General features: G+C 39.5%; 1 pseudogene across 1 annotated transcript in view; it reads left to right on the top strand.

The window, feature by feature from the left end:
- Positions 1-4,510: 4,510 nt before the first annotated feature.
- LOC112627497 overlaps positions 4,511-10,137 on the top strand; it is a 69,932-nt pseudogene continuing 64,305 nt past the window's right edge. The window contains exon 1 of the transcript XR_003120186.1: positions 4,511-4,622. The product of XR_003120186.1 is annotated as a heterogeneous nuclear ribonucleoprotein A1 pseudogene (transcript). The remainder of the gene's footprint in view (positions 4,623-10,137) is intronic.

Raw genomic sequence — 10,137 nt, 5'->3', positions numbered from 1 at the left:
TAATATTAGCACTATTATTGTACTGAGGGATTTCTTAAATGAATGAAAGGAACCTATATTAACTAAAAATTGGACTAAACTAAGATAACATTTGCTGAATTTTAAATGCAACTGAACCAAAATTTATGTTTTTTACATTGTACAAATAAAGAAACAAATTAGTAAAGCCATCCCACACAATGAACTCCTGCCTAATCCTACTGAACCTCTGTGCTGTGTTTCAAGACCATTGAATTTTCTTTTAAATGCTTCCTCAGTGAATTAATATTTCAGGCAACCCAAGCTCCTAGTAAATGCTTCTTTTTATTTTAATTTATAATTTCTATCTGTTGTTACCACATACATATCCCAGAAAAGTTAGAAAATCAGACCTTGAATCCCCCTTGATCAAGGATAATAATAACAATGACAACAACAATAATCATAATAGACAATGACAAGCAGAGTCTAGAACCAGATCTCTTACCGCCATGTTGTTTGCTTCATACTATAGCAGTTACCATGCTCTTTCTAACTACTTAGTATGTACTGGGGACATTGCTAATTGTTTTATGTATGTGATCTCACTTAACCTTCAGAATGCTCTCCTATGAGGAATGTGACAGTGTAATTCTTGTTTTATATATAAGGAAAATAAGGCTCAGAAATGCAAAGACACTTGCCTAAGGACACACAGCTAACAGGTGACAGCTCTCACTGACTCCACAGTCCACATTCTTAAACTGCTATGCTAGACTCCTTCCTTGTATAAAATATGAGGAGACTCTAAGAGAAATCATGCATCCTAGTATTTAATCATTTCTCTGGTAGCCTTTGTATCTAGCTCATTACCTATAATTCATCACAAATATGCAAATAAAAAAGCAGATATCAAAATATTATTATATGTAAAATAATTTAGGTAGATCAGTGTCCTGGCAAAGCGCACTCATGCAGACACAGGCAGCTCATTTTTCCCCTGACACATACAGCCCATAAATCATTACTGAATACAGCCCAGGGTAGCCGCCAATATTGAAAATGATGACTTGACTTTGTACACCATATTTAAGGAAACAGGGCTGAAAATAACATATTGTAAAAGAGCATTATTTTCTAATAATAACTATTTAAAGTGCTAGTGCTTAAATCTGTAATTGACCATCTTTGAGTTCATGAGTCTGGGTAGATAGGTCTTGGGAGATATATATATATATAAAATCTAAGATGATATATATAATCTGATAGCAACTATTTTATTCCACATGCATCCCAAATCTACTGCTATAGGATGATACCAGATAAACATACACACACACATACTCAAACATTTATATACATGTGTATATTCACAGTAACTGAGATGCTGAGATGACAAGTTACTATGAAAACCTATATGTTTATACTACATGATTTTAAAATAGTCTATGTCATTTCTACAATTCATATGATTCTTATGACACTGACTGTCTTGCACCAAAGTTGTATGTGTGTGTGTGTATTTGTACATGGCTTCATGCAGTACAGTGGGAAGAGAAAAGAGCTTGGCAGACATGAGTACCGACCCTGGCCCTGCCTCTTACTGACTGAGTTACCTTGGGTAGTTTGACCTCACTGAGCTTCTGTAAATGTGATTAATCATAGTTTTGGAGGGCTGCTTATTTTGTATGAAGGGCCACATTCTCATAGAAGGAGAATCTTCCATTCCTTCCCCGGGAAAGGAAAAGTAGGAGCAGAAAACTCCTTCTCTCTGTCTTCACTTGCTCCTGCGTGCCTCTCAAAGGACTGAGGAGGGCCTTACCTGCTTACTGAGTTTGAGTGAAGGAACCATCCCAGCGTTCAGCCCTGGGAGATACATCTTGCATCTGTTTGATTTCAGGACACATGCATTATTTACTTGCCTTTATGAAGATGGTCCCTTTTCAAGGTAGTCATGGGAGGGGAAAGCTTGATTCTGGTTGCCAGTTAGCATTTTCTCCAACTCAGGTTTTATCAGTAATTAAGCTGAGAGTCTGATCTCTATCTGTCTGACTTTTGTATTCATCTCTCAACTGGTTCTGGACTTGGACGTATAAAAGCAGGTGGTTATCAACCCCACATAGTCCCACACTTCACAGGGCCAATATGATGTTTAAAATGAGACCACGGATGTTAAGAATCTAGCACATCCGTTATACATGTAGATATTTGGTGTCTGCTAAACCTCTGTCTTCCTCTCACATACATAACTGCAAAGCCTGGGTCTTATAAGTGATTCTTTCCCTTTGCCCAGTACTGGGCACAGAGTCTCAGACATGAATTGAATAAGACTTTATTTATGAACAGAGCCAGAAGAGACATAACAAATCGATCAGTCAATTTTCTTCATTTACCAGATGGGAAATTTGGGGATCAGACATGCTAAAGGCCTGGAGATTGGACAGCTAGTAAGGGCACACCAGGGCCCTAAGCAAGTCTTGTTACTCAGCACTGTGTGATTTCACAGAACAAACGGGAACTATATCTTCTATAGAAGGTAAATTACGAGGCTGCCTAAAATTTGGGAGCTTCATCAAGGTAAACTGTTTTCATTTTGATAAAAGAAGAAGAGGGCTCCCAAAATAGTTTTATTTTGACCTACTTAGCTATTATTCATCTCCTTCCAACCCCTGCCCCCATCACCAATTGGAAAATTCTGCTCTATAGTTTATCATTCTATCTGCAGCTCTGGATTTAAAGATGCTTTTGGATGGAATAAGGACTTAGGAAAATGTGCCCAGGAAGACTCTGACAGACAATGAGACCACAGGGCTTCTGTACCCTATCTTTCTCAGTGTTTTGACACATCCTAATCCACTTTGGGAAACACAGCTGGGGACAGTGGGAAGAATGATAGGAACAGTCCCATCCTATGGAGTCTTTCCTCTCCCCATGGGCCTAAATGCTGTCGTGGCGATTACTTGCCCTTGTAGTCACCAATCAGGGGCCAGCTCTAGGGAGGGGTGAATTGTGTAACAAAGACTGGATCTCATTCATTTTCAGAATATCTCAGAAATATGGAAGAAAGGAAGACATTTCTATTCCTATTTTATTTATAGGGAAGCAGAATGAAGATAAATTAGATTTCAGGACTTTCTCACTTCTGCCACTTACTGTTCTTTTTTTCCTGATATGTTCTTCTCCTGCCTTCTCTTCCTAGGAAGCTGGTACTGATTCTCTAAACCCAGCTCATGGATGAAACTTATTTCTTCCTTAGTGCAATAACTGGTACAATATTTAAACAGTTGTGCTGTGATTTATCATGTATATGTCTCTATCCTTCAGAAATGTGTTAATTTTTAATAATAATCACAAAAGCCCTGTCACCACCCTTTCCTATACAAAGACATGAAGCTCAGAGAGGTTATGTGACTTTTTCAAGATCACCTAGTGAGGCAGTGATGGGGCCAATTCTTGGACACAAGGTGGTCAGCCTCTAAAACCTATTCTCTTTACTGTGGTGTGAAAATTCCTTTTTTTTTTTTTTTTTTTTTTAACAACAAAGAACCCAGTTGTGAGGATGCACTTTACCCTTGGCTAACTCCTAACACCAATAACTACTAACTCCCATTGCTATAAGGCTTTGTGATTTACAAAGCCCTTTTCCATATACATCATCTCATTTGATCCATGTAACAAAGCTGCAAGGTGGGAGTTGCTCTATGTTTTAAACTTTATTGCTTTAAAGTTGAGGAAAAGGAGGCTCAAAGAAAGGACTTACCCAAAGTCATTCTGCTATTTTGAGACAGCAAATTTGCAGGAAATTAGACCCACATCTACTAACTCCAAATCCCTTTGCCATGTTGCAACAATTGATTAGGGTCCACAGTCAGTTTAACATGCAATGTTAATGCAATGGTGGCAGTATCTCCAAATAAACAAACTGTGCATAGTGCTTAAGATACTAAGACATTCTCTTTGGTTCCAGATGTTGCCAGACTTTTTCTGTTTTGTCCATGGCATGGTACAATGAACAGTGCTGCACGTCAAAGTCAAGTGAAAGGATCCCAGGCCTCAGAGCATGATCAAGAACAGTCCCATTTGTCTTCCATGTATTTATCATATTGTTACATGACTTGACTTGGTGCTATAGAGAGGAACTTCTCAACCCTTTAATTTCTCTCTCTCTCTCTCTCTATATATATATATATATACACACACATACATATATATTTCAAAATATACATGTACATTCCATGCTTGGCATCTTAGAGGTAACAAGTGCTTCTGACACATCTCGGAACTGACTGGGACACACCGGTGTAGTGTGTTGCACTAACAGAACAGAAAGTTAACAATGGTAGGGCTCACAGTTGGGTAGGTCAGGCAGACATGAAGTATTGGCCAGCATTCACGACAGGATGTCCCGGTGCAGATGATCCTCACGCTGGCAGTACTAAGAATGAGTGAGGGGTGTATTCTGATTGGGAAAATCAAGCAAATTTTGAGAGAGAACTGAATCTTTGACTTGAACCTACAGGGAGAAATGATATTTTCGTAGGTGATAGGGGAAATGGAGAAAGAAGATTGGAATATCATGAACATCGTAAGATTTTCTCTTGGGCCTGGGGGAAGAATGTTAAGCAGCCCTGTTATAGTCAGAATAGACATTTTGGAAGAAGGAGGTAGGAAATGAGGTCTGAAAAGTAGGTAGTACTTGCACACCATGGTACTGTGTATGGACAGCGAGAAACCATTAAAGATTTGGCATAGGGCATGACATGATCCAGCTCATGTTTTGGAAGGTTACTCTGGCAGCTCCTGTCCTCCGGTATCTTGATGATCATAACCTGAAAAAGAATTTTGTGGCTTGAAGTGGAGAAATAGAAGTGCTAGTTGATGAGCTGGGAAAAAAAAATCAAAGATCCCATTTTCCTACTTGTGTCAAGTCAAATAAATGTAGCCAGATAAATGTGGGAAAAAATCAAGATAGTAGCAAAATTGCCTGGAAGCAGAATGTTTTTCAAAGTCCCTAATGAGGTGTCAGTGAACCTAACGAGATGAAACTCCCTATCCTACACCTAGTTTTTCATGCTGTCCTTTTCATCCAGTCATAATTAAGTTGTGAAATTGGAATTATATCCTATCATTAAAGACAGAGCCCAACTTTGCCTGGCTCCTGCTTCTCCAAAGAAGATAACTGCAAAGTACCCTCTTCCATTGCTTCTTCTCTCACTTATGCTTTGATGTGGCCGCAGGCGAGGGCTGCCTCATTTTAGATTTTGATTAAAAAGGGACACATGGTTCTTCTTCATTGATTTTGGTATTGAATTCTGTCATTCTTAGTTAGGAATTATTAGGCAGCTAAAGTTGGAAGGAAAATGCCATAGTCTTTTAGTGCCATTGCCTCATTAGAAGAAGGGAAGGGTGGACAAGGGAAGGAAGCATCTTCCGTGGGCCAGACATTGTGCAGGGTTCTCTAGGTATGTTGGTATCCCTTTGGTTTCTTAAGGGTTTTGGCATAAGAGGTAAGCATTATTCCCATGTACAGATGTGGGAACTGAGGTTCACAGGGGTAATAAGCTTGATATAAGGTCCCCTAACTGAGAATAGAATCCAGGCCAGGCTTATTCCAAACTCATGCTTTCTCTTCTTTGTTGTAATGAAAGATGATGACTACATTTGTACAGAAACAGGGAGCACTGAGAGGGGGCTTAGATCTATCAACTACCCCTCAATGGGTGTCTTCCAGTGTCCCATGCTTTTCCAGGGCACTTTGAGGTCATTATTTATTCCTCCCAAAATCCTTTGAAGGGATATTGCTTGCTACTCTTTAGGAGTGAGCAAATTGTGACTCAGAGAGTCTAAGTGATTTACCCCAAACCATACAGGAAGTCCAGATTCCACCTCACTACACTACCTTTCAAGTTGATATCTCTACAGGACAAAATGCCTGATCACAAAAGACAAGGCCAGTAAAGGACATTTCAGGCTCTGGGACCATCAATCAGGATGGAGAGAACTATTTGGAAGGCAGATCCACTTTTCCAAATTTTGGAATGTGGGGGTAGGGTGAGAAGGAAGGTGAGAGGGAGCAGAGCCTGGATCTGCACAGGGGAGCAGCTAGTTGTGTGTAACATCAGTCTAGAGTCCCACAAGTACATCTACGATAATGAACTTACTAAATAAATAGGAACATCATGTCCCTTTCCCTGCAGGACTATTTAAATAAACTTATTGAATAGATTCATAAAGCAATGATTGAAAACGTGGCTGCCCCAGGAAGAGAGCTGTCGTGGATGCTCTGTTGTCCTATTGTCAGGCCTCTCTGTGCCTGACCTGGGGCAGCTCTGGCTATTTCTCTGCTCCAGCTTGCCTGGAGAAGGCCTGCTTTCCTCTCCAAGAGCAATGAGTGGGGACTCAGGTTTCCAGGTCAGGCTCTGTTTTTTCTGCTCTGCCCATCATAGCTAGCCTGATATAAAAATGTAAATGCAGGTCCATGATTCCCTATTTGAAACCTTAGGGGCTAGATGTGTTTCAGAAATGTAGAATGATTCAGCTCTGAGAAAGACAACAGGATACATATATTACTTATTACATAACACCCCCTGCTGGGCTTGGGGCAGCACCCACAGTTAAATAAATTAATATCTCTGCTGTAAAACATACAATAAATAATGTAGGATGCATAACACTATAAGTAGCATTCTGTCAGTTCATGTCAATTTGTGCCACCAAATTACTTCAGGCCAGCTTACATTTTGCTGCCAAATTGAGTTAAGCATACACACACACACATGCACACACATATACACACACATGCACACACACATACACACACACATGCACACACACACATGCATACACACATACATACACACATGCACACACACACATGCACACACACATGCACACACACACAATTTGATTTCCAGAGCTCTTTGGATTTTATAATTCAGACAAGAGATTGCAGATAAATATTTGTTCAATGCTTACTACTATTAAAATAGTAGTTCACACAGATTGAGTGCCTATTAAATGCCAGGTACTATGCTGAGCAGTTTGCAAACATCTACTGCACAAGTGTATAAAAGCTTATAAGAAATTTAGCTTTTTGATGGTACTATCAAGAGCTTGACAGCTATGTATGGCTAATGGCTAGTATTGGACTAGTCACATGTGCCTAGTGGCTAGCTTATTGGATGGAACATTTCCATGACAGCAGAAAGTTCGAATGGACAGCACTGGTGTACAGGCTATATCATGTAGTGGTTATGGGCATGGGTTCTGGAGCTGTACTGCCCAGCATGGCTATTTCCTAAGTATGTGGTCTTTGTCAATTTTTCTTTACCTCTTGGTGCCTCAGTTTTCTCATCTGTAAAAAGAGGATAAAAATAGTTCCTACTTCATTTTGTGGTTATGAGGATTAAATGAGGTTATAAGGAGTTACACACACACACACACACACACCCACACACACTTATATATGTATTGAAGAAGAAGAAGAACAACAACGCCTGTACTCCCACCCGGTCCAGAAAAATAATAATGAGGCCTGGTATCTGGTCTTTAGGGTCAGCCTCAGATGTTGAAGCACACAGTGAAGCATGGCTATCCTTTATTGATTCCACAAAACAAGACTCAATTCATATCTTTTACTTGTTTCATTTTCCTGTTTCTAATCTTAATTTTTTAAAATCAGCCATAACAAGGCTATTATAAGGCATCAAACTTGCCTTCAGGACTGTATATTTGAGATAATATGTCGATGCTTCATTGATTCTGTGTGTCAGCAGCAGAAACAGAAAGAAAGTGGAATGGAGCTGCTGGTTTGAAGCCACACAATGAATAGGTCCCTGACAGAAGTGCCAGGATTTGGACATAAGCAATACCTGGTGTGGAAAGAGGTGGTAGTGTTTGCTACAGGAGCTTCAGGCATGGAGCCAGATGGAATTAGGTCATTCCTGAACCTGATATGGGCCACCATATCTTATCACTTAAGCTTTTTGAGCCTGTTTATCATTTGCAACATGGAATAATTATTCTCATTCTGCCTCTCACATATTGTCCTGAAGACCAAATGTAAAGTAGAGTAAGACACTTTGTTAATTATAACGTACTGGGCACGTATAAGTAACTTACTAGTACAGGCAGCACGTTTCTTTTGGTAGGAAGGGAAGCCTCTGAGCTTTGAGAGAAGCAAATTGAAATATCTGGTGTGTATTAATTACTGAGATTGCTTAGTTAATGATACTCATCATATTTGTGTGACTGGAAAAAACAACACTGTAACAGATGAGCTATTAATATTCACCAATAGATGAACAGACCATTTTTGAGGAGCAAATGAATATGCCAGCATTGACTCTGCTCTTTTTAGGCTTTCTGAAAAGAAGGCTTAGAAGTCCACTCACAAAGACAATACCTGTTAGGTTGTCCTTTATCTTCTTTATAAAGTCATTTAGGATTTTGTGCCAATGAGAACTATCCCTTGTGTAACTTGTATTTTTTAATCAAAAAATGAGTTATGTCATCATCATTTTCTTTTTTGCCCTGGCAGCTAGCAAGCTCATAGTATATTTTAGTGCTTGCTTGCAGCTGTTACGTTATTCTTTCTGTATGCTGTTCCAGAATTAACTGAATTATAGAATGAAAAACTAGGAAGAAAGAATAGAGATTGAAGTCTAGCTTCTTTATTTTACAGAGGAAGAAATGGAAAATCTAGAGAGTGCAAGAGGGATGCTCAGGGACAAAGAGCCCGTCAGTGGCAGAACCAGGACTAGAATTGCTATCTCCGACTCACAGCGCACTCATCAGGTGAATTCTATTTAAAAGATACATGGTAAACACTGAAGAAGATCAAGGAAGTATATTGGAAGCACTTGATGAGGCCATGCACTATATGGATGGATTTGCTAGTGGAGCCCAGAATACCTAAGGCCCTTGGCTACTGTATTAGTTAGGAATGTGTGTAGCAACAAATCATAAACTCCCAATTTACAGTGGCTTAAACAAATAGTGCTTTTCTTTTCCTCACCTAAGAAGAAGTCAAGATATAGGCAGTTGTTAGCATTGGTTTAATTGTTCAAAGATGCTTCCAGGAACGTAGGCTCTTTCTATCATTCTACTTCTTTTTCACAGAGTGGCTGCCTCAGTGCCAGGCATTGTATTACTTTCCAGGAAGGAAGAAGGAGAAAAAGCTAAAGCTAAAGCTTTCTTAGAATTTTTTCAGCAAACTTCTACTTCCATTTAATTATTTAAAACTGTGTCACCTGGTCACAGTTAACTTCAAGGCAGGTTGACAAACTGAGTAATTTAACTTTCTAGCTTCTATCATTGGAGTGATATTTTTTTTTTAACAAATGGGGTGGGGGGCACAGACATAATCCAATCACAAGGGATGCCAACCATGAGCAACTGGCACATTTGTAACAGTACACACTGATTAAATATCAGCCTTGCCTACTGTAGGGGATGACCAGGGAGAAGAGGATTAGGAACAGGTGTTGGCAAACAGCAGCCGTGTCTGCTGCTGTAAAATGTTCTACATCAGGATCAGCAAAGGGTCAATAGTATATATTTTACACTTTGTGGCTTTATAGTCTCCGTTGCAATTACTCTACTCTGCCATTGTTTTGTATAAGCAGCCATAGACACTACATAAAAAAATGGGCATAATTGTAGTCCAATAAAACTTTACAGGAAGCCAGATTTGGCCTGTGGGCCATGGTTTGATGACCCCTGTTGTACATCATCTCCACATTAGGGATGTCCTGGCAATGAGACTGGAATGCCAGGGTTGGTTATCTCTAGCTGTCTCTCTTGGTGTTATCCAAAGGATAATTGCCAACATTTTTTTGTTCTGGATTAGATAATCCTTCCTGCGTATGGATGGGAATGGATAGGAAGCCATTTCTTTCTCCTTCAGGAGGCTCTACATATGGTTACCTACCATTAATGATGAGGTGGAAATTAACTTTTTTTTCTTTTTTTTTTTTTTTGAGATGGAGTCTTGCTCTGTCACCCAGGCTGGAGTGCAGTGGCTTGATCTCAGCTCCCTGCAGCCTCTATCGCCTCCTAGGTTCAATTGATTCTCCTGCCTCAGCCTCCTGAGTAGCTGGGATTACAGGTGTGTGCCACCACGCCCAGCTAATTTTTTTTTTTTTTTTTTTTTTTTTTTTTTTTTTTTTTTTTTTTTTT

This window comes from Theropithecus gelada, chromosome 1, assembly GCF_003255815.1.
Source record: "Theropithecus gelada isolate Dixy chromosome 1, Tgel_1.0, whole genome shotgun sequence".
Classification (NCBI taxonomy): Eukaryota; Metazoa; Chordata; class Mammalia; order Primates; family Cercopithecidae; genus Theropithecus; species Theropithecus gelada.
Note: the sequence above shows the minus strand (reverse complement) of the source record. Positions and strands in the feature narration are given on the sequence as shown.